The sequence below is a fragment of the Peromyscus maniculatus genome, chromosome 21 (genome assembly GCF_049852395.1).
Source record: "Peromyscus maniculatus bairdii isolate BWxNUB_F1_BW_parent chromosome 21, HU_Pman_BW_mat_3.1, whole genome shotgun sequence".
Classification (NCBI taxonomy): Eukaryota; Metazoa; Chordata; class Mammalia; order Rodentia; family Cricetidae; genus Peromyscus; species Peromyscus maniculatus.
Window position 1 is genome coordinate 614,581 of NC_134872.1, and position 11,945 is coordinate 626,525.

General features: G+C 40.5%; 1 pseudogene across 1 annotated transcript; it reads left to right on the plus strand.

Moving 5' to 3' along the window:
• Nucleotides 1-276: 276 nt before the first annotated feature.
• On the plus strand, nt 277-6,320 carry LOC102921945 (saoe class I histocompatibility antigen, A alpha chain-like; annotated as a pseudogene). The gene is made up of 7 exons (XR_013046812.1): nt 277-397; nt 591-860; nt 1,090-1,369; nt 2,080-2,355; nt 2,476-2,577; nt 5,501-5,533; nt 5,843-6,320. The product of XR_013046812.1 is annotated as a saoe class I histocompatibility antigen, A alpha chain-like (transcript).
• Nucleotides 6,321-11,945: the final 5,625 nt, after the last annotated feature.

An 11,945-nucleotide genomic window follows, 5' to 3' on the forward strand; every position in this document is an offset into this window, starting at 1 on the left:
TTAAAACCATACAGAGACACTAAAACCTTAAAAATAATGTAACAATGAGCACTGGGTGCAGGTCAGGGGTCCGGGTAAAGGCCAGGGTACACAGAGAGAGGCTCCCGGAGTCTCCTTGGGTAGCGGAGCAAAGGCATTTCTCACAACCCTGCAGTTTCCCTTCTTTTCTTGTAAGCCAAATGAAGACCTTCTGCACGAATACTGATGACTAGGCTCCATTTCTCATTCCTATTGGCTATCAGGTTCCAAGAGCCCTGCTGTTGTAGTTCCGGGTATGTAGTCACTGTGAACCTACAGGAACTTGCCTCTCTCCAAATCCAGAGAATGGAGACTTCATTACTCCGCACTCTCCATCTGCTGCTGGGGGCTTCCCTTGCCCTGACCCAGACCTTTAAAGGTGAGTTCAGGTCTTGAGGGGAAGTCTTTTACAGGGAGAACACCTGAAAAGCCTGCCCAGCCAGCCGCTCCCAGCGGGTCTGCCCATACCCCACTCCCTTGAGCCCTGCACCTCCTGCTCCCCTTCCACGGTTTGCCCTGGGTCCCCATAGAAGGAGGGTCAAGCCAGACATCAAACTCTCGCTTCCCCCCAGGTTCCCACTCTTTGCGGTACTTTGACATCGCAATGTCAAGACCTAGCTTAGAGGAGACCCTCTACATGACCATTGGCTATGTGGACGACACAGAGTTCGTGCACTTCAACAGTGGGACAGTGAATCCAAGGTTCGAGCCTCGGGTGCCCTGGATGGAGCAGGTGGGACAGGATTACTGGGATGACCAGACACACATTGGCAAAGCAGCAGAACTGCAGATTCGAGCATACTTTCAGAAACTGCAAGGCTACTACAACCAGAGCGAGAAAAGTGACTGACCCTGGGCCCAGGTAGTGGCCAAGCCCCTTTCACATCCTCATGTTACCAGGTCCGAGGTTCAGCCTGAGGGTATGAGACCACACAGAACCTCGTCCTGGAAGAGCTGAGGGGACTATGAGCTCTTTATGATTCTCAGTTTAGGGCCAAATCTGGTTGGGTGGGCAGGGAGGATGAAAGACCTGGGCCAAGTGGGTGAGACTGACTTGTGGGACTGGGCCAGGTTCTCACACCATCCAAAGGATGACTGACTGGCTGCTACTTTGGACCAGACGGGCACCTACTTCATGCATACCGTCAGTTTGGCTATGATGGGCAAGATTACCTCACCCTGAATGAGGATCTGAGCACCTGGACCGCGGCAGACATGGCAGCTCTAATCACCAAGCAAGAGTGGGAGGCAACTAATGAGGCTGAGGGCTGGAGGGTCTACTTGCAGGGGCCTTGCGTGGTGTGGCTCCTTAAATACCTGAAGATGGGAAATGAGACTCTTCTGCGCACAGGTACTAGGGGCAAAGATACTCATCCTAATGAACTTGAGAAGGGAGGAAAATGGGATCAGCTGTAATTTTCTCTCTCTGTCTCTCTCTCTCTCTGTGTCTGTGTGTGTGTGTGTGTGTGTGTGTGTGTGTGTGTGTGTGTGTGTGTGTGTGTGTGTCTGACTCTGTCTCTTTGTCTCTGTCTCTGTCTTACACACACACATACACACGGGGGGGGGGGCGGGGGGGGAACACATGATCCTGGATTTCTTGGTCCAACATCAGAGAATGATTCTCCCGAGGGCTCACTCTTCTCTCAAAGTCTCAGTTCAGAGTCTGTCTCAGGACAGAAGAGGAGATCCCTAAAATTAATTGCCTTTCCCTTCAATCTGCAGTCCATTGTGAACCATAGCCTCTCTCAAGTTAGATTTTCTGCTCTCACTCAATGGTATAATATGGTTTCAGTGATATAGAGTTTCTCAGCCCCACTCAGTCAGGACAAGAGGTATTTTTTCCCTGATAACCTAGTCTCCTACCCTAGGCTGATTCACCTTGATTCTAGAATTGAAAACAAGTTATCTATTATTCCAGATGCCTGAGTACAGAGTGCTGTGTGGGATTACACACCCCTCCCACCCTATTCTACTGACTATTCCCAAAATGGTCACAAGAATACCACTGAGCACTGCACCCCAAAATGTAAATGTGCAAATTTTCTAACTCTTCTCCCTCAGATCCCCCAAAAGGATATGTAACTCATCATCCCAGACCTGAAGGGGACATCATCCTGAGGTGCTGGGCCCTGGGCTTCTACCCTGCTGAGATCTCCCTGACCTGGCAGCAGGATGGGGAAGACTTGACTCAAGATATGGAGTTTGTGGAGACCAGGCCTTCAGGAGATGGAACCTTCCAGAAGTGGGCAGCTGTAGTGGTGTCTTCTGGAGAGGAACAGAAATACACATGCCTTGTGCACCATGAAGGCCTGCCTGAGCCCCTCACCCTGAGATGGAGTAAGTAGGGTGTGGGCACAGAGTCTGTTGTCAGGGAAAGCAGAAGTCCTTCTGGAGACCTTGAGCAGGGTCAAGGTTGAGATTTGGGGTCAGGATCCTACATTTTTCATTTCTTTCCAGGCAGGCCTCCCCAGTCTTTCACCCCCATCATAGTAGTTGTCCTTGGCCTGGTTCTCCTGGGAGCTTTGGTGGCTGCTGTTGTAATGTGGAAGAAGAGCTCAGGTAGGGAAAGGGGCAGCCTGGGCTTTCTTTCCAAGAACTAGGGGATTCCAAGACCCAGATAGTTTTCTCTGCCTCCTTGATAGGAAGGGGTGTGGCCCATTACTTCCCAAAGGCTCAATTCTGAATGCTGTAACCCCAAATCTCAAAAGACCAAAATCCCCAAAATACAATATTTTTGTCATTAATTTTAATTTAGCTAAAAACAATGTTACATTTTAAAAGATATTTACTAAAAACTAAACAAACAAATGAAAAACATAAAAGCATGATAGAACAGGGACCACTTTACTCAATAAAATCAGTAATAGCATACACATTTGCATGTGTATAGTTTCAGATACACTCATAAAAGTCACATTGATGTATCATTGTGAGCAGATAAACCATATTCACAAAGACAGAATGTGTAAACGTATATCCCTACGGTTGTCAGTTGTATGTAAGGAACAGTACACCTACAGTTGTCTGAAATACTGGGATATACAATATAAGTCTTCTAGAACATTAATCAAAACCCACAGTGGAATGAGCCGGGCGGTGGTGGCACACGCCATTAATCCCAGCACTCAGGAGGCAGAGCCAGGTGGATCTCTGTGAGTTCAAGGCCAGCCTGGGCTACCAAGTGAGCTCCAGGAAAGGCGCAAAGCTACACAGAGAAACCCTGTCTCAAAAAACAAACAAAAAAAAAAAAAACCACAGTGGAGTATCACCAATATACAGTCACCAAAAGACCTAAGATCTTGAAAAATTTTATCTTATACCAATGCAGATGTACAAAAAGGATGCCTCCACTTATTGAAGATATTTCAGTCTTGCATACTTATACCATGCTCACAAACTCCACACTGTGATGCATCTTCACAGACTCAGTTTTGCCAAATATGTAAACTGAATTACAGACCTTAGAAAACCTTTATACAATTAAACCTCCATTGTTAGAAATGCTGTACGAATGGAATACACAATATTTTTTAATTTAATCCTGAGGTTTTTTAAATAAAACTAAAACTAAACTTGATGTGGAAAAAAAAATATATCACGGGGCTAGATCAGTAACAGTTCATGGATACAATCCATAGAGCTGGTGGGCTTTAGCGATGATTAATTATACTTCGAAGAATTGAATCATAATGTGTGGAAGTCTGTGTAAAATAGCTGTGAACTTACTGTGAACTATGGATGAGGCAGACAGAATGCAGAATGTTTTTCTGACGAAGTGGCCTTCTAGAAAGAATTGCATAAAATGTGATAAGGGAATATCTTTCAAAGCAAGACATAAATAAAATGCCCTGATATGTCCACATTATCTCTGTGGGAAAGGCAAAGACCTGGGAGAAATATTCTTGTCTCTTTTCACATGGTCAAAGATGACAAGTCATAACACTAGATGTAGTCCCTCACAGTACTTGAATTTGCTTAAGCTAACTGTAAACATCACATCATGTTTTGCTTGCTTTGATAATAAAAATGAAAAGTGCTTTGTTTGCACTACTACTTGCAAATACCTGAAGTCCCCTGGTTCCCCACATAGGTCTTTTCAATATCCTTTGATCCTCAAAGACCTAGTCATGGGGCATGCCAACAGAAATGAAAAGCAGCTTTTTCTTCTTTGATCTGGCTATCCTTAGAGAATATGTTCACATTTACTTCCAAGTGGTCTTTCTCAGTTTCAAGTGCTTGTATGATTGACAGACCCTGAGCTGAGCATGCCCTGTTATAGTTACCAGTCTGCTATGCCACACTTCTACATATGTAGAGGACTATTCTGCATGCATACATAGGCCACAAGTCAGCATAAAGAGTCTGGGGTGGAGGAAGGGTTATTCTGCATGTTCTTTCTTATCCTTTGTTTTAGTTAGGGTTTCTATTGCCATGATGAACCACCATGCCAAAAAGCAACTTGGGGAGGAAAGGGTTTATTTCTCTTGAACTTTTATATAACAGTTCATCATCAAAAGCAGTAAGGACACGAACTCAAACAGGGCAGGTAAGAGATGATGCATAAGTGCTGCTTACTGGCTTGCTCAGCCAGCTTTCTTATGGCACCTAAGACCACCAGCCCAGGGGTGACACCACCCACAATGGACTGGAGCATCCCCTATCAATCACTGATTAAGAAAATGCCCTACATCCAGACTTTATAAAGCATTTTCTCAATTGAAGTTTTCTCCTCTCCTATGACTCTAACTTGTGTCAAGCTGACACAAAAAAACAGCCAGTACATCTTCTATGCACACATTTGTTTGCCAACCAACCACAGACTTCACCTGTTCCTTCAGACCCATAAAACTCTAAAACCTTAAAAATGTTTAGTATTGGGGCTGAAGAGCTGGTTAAGAGTGCTTACTGCTATTGCAGAGGTCTGTGATTTGTTTCCCAGCACCCACACCAGGAGGTTCACAACCTCCTATAACTTCAGGTCCAGGTGATACAATGCCATTCTCTCCACAGGCCCTGCAGACTCATTGTGCACATTAACTCACACAGGCATGTGCACATGCACAAACACCACACACACACAAAGTAAAATACATAAATGTTTTGTATTAGAGTTTGTGGTATTCAGTGGTGTCTTTCAGAATTATGGTCATCTCTGACTGGGATGTAAAGTCAACACCATATGCATGTGCAAACTTGATCTTGTGTGCAGACAATCTATCATAAATAACATAGAAAAATACAGGACAGATTTATCACCATGTATATTGTGGGCCTGATTCCCAGATGCCAGAGGTCAGAGAAGGTCCCTCTGAGGACAGACTGTTGGAGGGCAGCTGCACATCACTCCACTTGCTTCTTCATTCTTCTCTGGATCTACAGTCAGAATTCTGAAATTCCCTGGTGTCAGGACTAGGATTTTTTTTCTACACCCTAATGGCCCTGCTGCTTCCATAGCCTCTCATAAATTGCTTTCTTCCCACAGGTCGAAGAAGACACAGATATGCTTAGGATACCAGTAAGTATGGTGGGAGATAAAGTACATGGAGGAGCTCAGCTAGCTGATAATTCCTACCTTAGCCCCTTTAACCAGGTCTTGTTTTGTTCTGCCTCACGCAAGATACTTCCCAAGGATTTGATACATTTTTATGGGGCAAAACTTTGACGTGATAGAGGATATGAAATGGGAGGAGGATAGAGCAGAGAACAGACTCCTAGTTTATGGAGTGGGGACTCAAGTGACATTGAGAATATGTAATAGGCTATTTAAAGTATCACTAATCACAGAGATTGAGCTGAATTCCTTTCTGATTATTTTCTTCCACAGTATAAGACCATGCCCTATGTGATACAGATCCACACAGGATTTGTTTGGATCTCTTACCCTCCATGTGATGATTTCAAGAACTCCACTAAACAGAGAATTCTCAACAGAGGAGACTTCTTTTTCTGTAACTGGCATCTGACTGTGTCCAAGTGTCTGTCTACTGTCAGTACGGTGTGAGAAAGTAAGGAACTTAGCCCAACCCTGAGCACTAAAGCCCATTCCAAGAAGATATGTCACTCCTCCTGTTTCAGCAAATGCAGGGATGGAAAGTCTCCAACCCCTACTGAGCTTTAGCTTTCCCTGAGTTGCAGCTTCTTACTTCCTTATGGAAAATAAGGATGTTGTCGGGTATGGTGGTACTCACCTTTAATCTCAGCACTCAGGAAACAGAGGTGGGTGGATGTCTATGAGTTCAAGGCCAGCCTAGTCTACAGAGTGAGTTCTAGGACAGCCAAGGCTACACACAGAGAAACCCTGTAGATGTAACCAACCGTCTTATTAAATAAGAAACACAGAAACAATGTAAAAGAGAAAGCCGAGAGGTCAGAGCTCAGAGCTAAAATCTCACCCTTCCTTCTGCTGTCCCAGCTTCGCGAAAAGAGACCTACTTCCTCTCGGTTCGTATTTTTAAAGTATGTTGTTCTGCCTTCTCATTGGTTGTAAACTCAAACACATGACTGCCTCGTCACTGTCTGAATGTACAGCCCCCTAGGTCTTAAAGGCATATGTCTCCAATGCTGGCTGTATCCCTGAACACACAGAGATCTTATGGGATTAAAGGCGTGTGCCACCACCGCCACACTCTTGCTATGGCTCTAATAGCTCTGACCCTGAACACACAGATATCTATGGGATTAAAGGCGTGTGCCACCACCGCCACACTCTTGCTATGGCTCTAATAGCTCTGACCCCCAGACAACTTTATTTATTAACATACAATCAAATTAATATTTCAGTACAAATCAAAATAATATTTCAATACAATTAGATTACCACCACATTTCCCCTTTTCTATTTTAATAAAAAGAAAAAAAGCAAAAGGTTATGACTAACAAAAGAAAAACTATATACAAAAGTACAATAACTATATACAATATATACAAGTAATAAATACCTAAACAGGTATTTGACAAATCAGAGAAAATAATTCCATTATCTATCCTATTTTGGTAAATCCAAGATGTATCTAATGTACTTTCTATCCTAATTAATTTTCAACTATAACTAACTAATCTTCAACCATAACTAACTAATCTTCAACTCCCTCAGAGACCCAAGAAGGGAATAATAGTAGCTAACAAAAATAAAAACAGGAAGTGCATGCAAGCAACTTCCAAAAAATTTTGTGAGTTGACAGAAACAGCCAGCTGCCTGGGCAGTCACCTGAGGTTTCTCCGCAGTGTTGGGGCATCATCTTCAGCCTATAGGCTTAGTGTATCTGACAGACTCATTTGTGAAGTAGGATGTACACAAGGTCAACAGTTCAACCTCACATTGGGTGAGAGCAGTCCACGTACCAGAAACACCTGAATTCCACTAGTGTCCTGTCATGATTCAGGATTTTAAATTCTGGAAATTGTTGACAGTTTTTTAATTCAGCTGTCCATTCTTCTTGGCTGTGTATATATGGCTTCATCTCAGCATCCCCTTCTTCTCCACATCCCTCTATTAAATGCCAGTCTACTTTTGAGAGGCATGAGCTTTCAGCTGCTGTTCCATTGTACAACAGAATCCATCGGCCCTCTGCCTGTTAAGCTGCCTTCGAAGAAAAGGGCACCGTACCTTTTCCGGATGCGAAGGCCACTTCAGGGATGGGGCCATATTGTCCTGGCCTCAGAAGATGCCTTTTGATAAAGCCATAACCACACTTGTTTTGGCAAGAATCAGTAGTCCCTTGTTTCGTGATCTGTCTGTCCATTTTGTCCTGTTGATTCGAGGATACTTTGTTGTCCAGTGGCTAACTTTTGCCAGAATGAAAGTTGACTCCATATGCAGTTTCTTCAATGCCCATATTTTCTCTAAAGTAGATTGGTACTGCCAGGAGCCGACATGTCTCAAAAAAGAAAAATTTTCTAAGTTATTAAAACATTTTAAATGCCATATTCTGTAGATCTCTGAAGGGTTTGAAGATGACCTGTCTAAAACATCTCTGCTCAATTTTTAAAACATATCTAATATGACTACAAGTTCTATGATAATGTCTAACTACTAGCTTTCATTTCTTTATATCCAGATAGTTGATAATAATAACATTCAAGGATCAGAAATTTGCATTACATTGTTAAATGGATGGAATAAATACAATTAGAAATATACATATAGCATTTTCTAACAATATCAGTTTCAAATTTGTGTACAATATAAAACAATTCAATCCAATGTAAAGTATTTAAAACTAGTAATTGTCTTTCTCTTTTCTTTCTTTTTTTTTCTTTCTTTCCTTCTTTCTTTCTTTCTTTCTTTCTTTTTTTTTTTAAACAAGAACCTTAAATCTAATCTCCTTTGCTTAGCCTTTTTCCTAACCCTTGACAATAACTTGTAACCAACCCCCCTAAATACTGAAAATTATCCCAGACCCAGAACCCATTAAAAAGACCAAAAAACCACCTGCCCCACACCACCTCTTTGGGAATGTGGGCGTCGTATTCTTAAAATTGCTTCCTGCTGGGTATGGGCGAAGTTTTCTTTATCCTGAAAGAAAAATTTTAGGTTAATTGTCAAATTCTAAGAGAGGTAACTATATCCTTCACTATCCAGTCTGTGTATAATGCCAAAGTTCAGGGTTTATCTCAAGTCCTTATTCAAGTAGTCTTTGAGACTGGATCATCTCAGCTAGTCATCTCAAATTTGCTCTGAGCACCTTGTAGTTCAAAGCTGATCTATGGATGATGTTTGTCAGCTTAATGATATTATTATTGTCCACGTGGAATTGTTGTTGTTGTGGGGCCCCATCTTCTTTCTGGAGACTTCAGTTGATGTTAGGCCTGGCCGTGATTTCCTGCAGAAAACTGATAAGAGACTCGAACACAAAAACATATATATGCAGCTAGCCTTTTTTCTAGAATTAGTTAGTACTCTATGTGACCATTCATATCTTAACAAAGTTTAAAATGTATATATATATATATTAATCTTGTAAATTTTGATATAAAATTTATACTTTGAGAAAAGTTTAAAGAATCAGAATAGAATCAAAGAGTTGAGATTAGTAATAGAATAGTCCCTTAATTAATTTTGCTTTTGTCCTGTACCATAGCAGAAGATGGCTCTTATTCTGGCATGATACAGGGAGTTTGCATTTTCCTTTTAACAACATGCTTGATTTTAAAGAAGGAGAGAGCCATTCTCCAACTCCAAAGTCAGCTTTAAATTTTAATTGAACTGGGACTGTTAGAAGACCAATAGTGTTAAATCTTTAGAGAAAAGCAGAAACAAACATTTAGGAAGACATAAAATTTTTTTTAGATAATATATACCCATACACCGTTTCACTCTGTTTCTTGGGATAGATGATTTGTCCCTTTTCTTCAGTTGTCTCATTTGTCCAGTGTTCTTCAGATTCCTTAACCTTCATTCTCCTAAAAGACAAAAACAAAAACCTTTCCCCAAGACTAATTTTGGGGATGTTCCTTTTTTGGCAAGTTATTATCTGATGAAATGAAAAGGCATGTGTTATTGATACAAGTTAGTTTAAATTGGATGTTCATGCTGGTTGATGAACTATCACCTCCTCTAATTAAGAGGTCTCTCTTGTTCAAATCGAACCTTTATCAATTTTGATGGTACCCACAGCTTATCTTCTCCTGTAGAAACAAAAGCAAAACCACGTCCCCAATGTAATACATACCCTGGTTTCCATTCTGAGGTCAGCACATCCTTAAAGTATATAGGCTGATTTAATTCTGTAGTTTTTTCTATTATCCAATGTCTCTCTGCAGCTGTTGTTCCTTTCTCATTGGCATTCAGAAAATTCAAAGTTAGAAGAGCATTATGCAGTCTATTTCTGGGGGTTTTTGTTACCCATTTCTGTTTATTTAGCATATCCTTTAGAGTTCTGTTTGATCTTTCTATAACTGCTTGACCTGTAGGATTATGTGGTATGCCTGTAATATGCTTTATATTGTAATAAGCAAAAAACTGTTTCATTTTAACAGAGACATATGATGGAGCATTGTCAGTTTTGATTTGTGCAGGTATACCCATGATGGCCATAACTTCTAGCAAATGAGTGATTACAGAATCAGCTTTTTCAGAACTCAAAGCAGTTGCCCATTGAAATCCTGAATAAGTATCGATAGTGTGGTGTACATATTTCAACTTTCCAAATTCTGCAAAGTGAAACACGTCCATCTGCCAGATTTCATTTCTCTGAGTACCCTTTGGGTTACATCCTGCTGGTAATGGCGTCTGATTGTAGAAGGAACAAGTAGGACATTTCTTTATTATTTCTTTGGCTTGTTGCCAGGTTATGGAAAAATCCTTTTTTAAACCTTTACTATTAACGTGATGTTTTTTATGAAATTCTGAGGCCTCCAGCACATTTCCTATCAATAATTTATCAATCTCTTCATTGCCTTGTGCTAGAGGGCCTGGCAGACCAGTATGGGATCGAATGTGAGTTATATATAAAGGATGATTCCTTTTCCTGATTGTATCTTGTAATTGAATAAATAGTGAAGTTAATTCTGAAGCATCAGGGATAAATTCTGCAGTCTCAATATGTAACACCACTCTTTCAGCATACTGAGAGTCAGTTACTATGTTGAGAGGTTCTGAAAAATCCATTAATACCAACAGAATAGCATACAATTCTGATTTTTGCACTGAATTATACGGACTTTGAACCACTTTACTTAAATTTTCTGATTTGTAACCTGCCTTTCCTTCTTTGTTGGCATCTGTATAAAATGTACGAACTCCAGATATGGGTTTTTGCCGTACAATTCGAGGCAAGATCCATTCAGCTCTCTTTATAAGATCAATTCTATTGCTTTTGGGATATTTGCTGTTAATTTCTCCCAAAAAATTACTGCAAGCTCTTTGCCAAGGTTCACTTTCTGTCCATAATTTTTCAATGTCCTCCTTAGTTAATGGTACGACAATTTCTGCTGGGTCTATGCCTGCTAATTGACGAAGTCTCATTTTTCCTTTGTAAATCAAGTCAGAGATTTTTTCCACATAAGTTTTTAATTTTTTATTTGGTTTATTTGGTAAAAATATCCATTCCAATATAATATCTTCCCTCTGCATTAATATTCCAGTAGGAGAACGCCTAGAAGGTAAGATAACCAAAATGCAATCCAGCTTTGGATCAATACGATTCACGTGTCCTTCATGCACTTTCTTTTCTACCAATGCTAATTCTTTCTCAGCTTCAGGTGATAATTCTCTTGGACTATTTAAGTCCTTGTCACCTTCTAAGGTTTTGAACAAATTAGTCAGTTCATCATTTTTTACCCCAACAATAGTTCGTAGGTGAGAAATATCTCCAAATAATCTTTGAAAGTCATTAAGAGTCTGTAGTCTATCTCTCCGAATTTGCACCTTTTGGGGTCTAATTTTTTGTAGCTCTATTTTATATCCTAAATAATTAATAGAATCTCCTCTTTGTATCTTTTCAGGAGCAATTTGTAATCCCCAGCGAGGCAAAATTTTCTTTACTTCTTCAAACATTATTTCTAAAGTATCTGCATTTGAGTCAGCTAGTAAAATATCGTCCATATAATGATAAATTATAGATTTAGGAAATTTTTTACGTATCACTTCCAATGGCTGTTGTACAAAATATTGGCACAGAGTTGGGCTATTCAACATTCCCTGTGGGAGGACCCTCCATTGAAATCTTTTAACCGGTTGAGAATTATTATAAGTAGGCACTGTAAAAGCAAATCTTTCTCTGTCTTTTTCTTGTAAGGGTATTGAAAAGAAACAGTCTTTTAAATCAATAACTATGAGAGGCCATCCTTTTGGTAACAGAGTAGGCAAAGGCATCCCAGATTGTAGAGAACCCATTGGCTGAATTACTTTGTTAATTGCCCTAAGGTCTGTTACCATTCTCCATTTACCAGATTTCTTTTTAATAACAAATACAGGAGAATTCCAA